Source organism: Buceros rhinoceros, unplaced genomic scaffold, assembly GCF_000710305.1.
Source record: "Buceros rhinoceros silvestris isolate BGI_N320 unplaced genomic scaffold, ASM71030v1 scaffold5095, whole genome shotgun sequence".
NCBI lineage: Eukaryota > Metazoa > Chordata > Aves > Bucerotiformes > Bucerotidae > Buceros > Buceros rhinoceros.
The window spans coordinates 346-752 of record NW_010412165.1 but is presented as its reverse complement, the minus strand read 5'-3'; positions in this window follow the sequence as shown (position 1 = coordinate 752).

The window sequence follows — 407 nt, the reverse complement described above, 5'->3', positions numbered from 1 at the left end:
TCCCAGAATAGCTTTGGCTGGAGGGGCCCTCCCTTCCACATCACCCACCCTGGTGTTTATTTATTCACCTGCGTTTGAACCCTGCGTGGGCCCAGGGCAGAAAGGGCTGTTGGCAAAGATGAGCTGTGCTCTGTCTGCTGCACTTGCCCCCAAAGCGTTTGGAGGATGCTCAGACCACTGGCAGGGGTGACATCCTGGCTAGATCCCTGTGGAATGCCCGGATATTTGGTCTCAGTCCCTGGAGACGGAGCGTTTCCAGAGCCACCAGTAGGAAAATGGAAACACTGGGGCCCATGAGCGCTGCAGCAGGTTTGAAGGGACCAAACCCCAGCCACGGTGAAGTGGTAGGAATTGTCATGACGGAGGGTAAACCCATCCCCGGCATCTTTCTGGTGGGTGCATCCTTC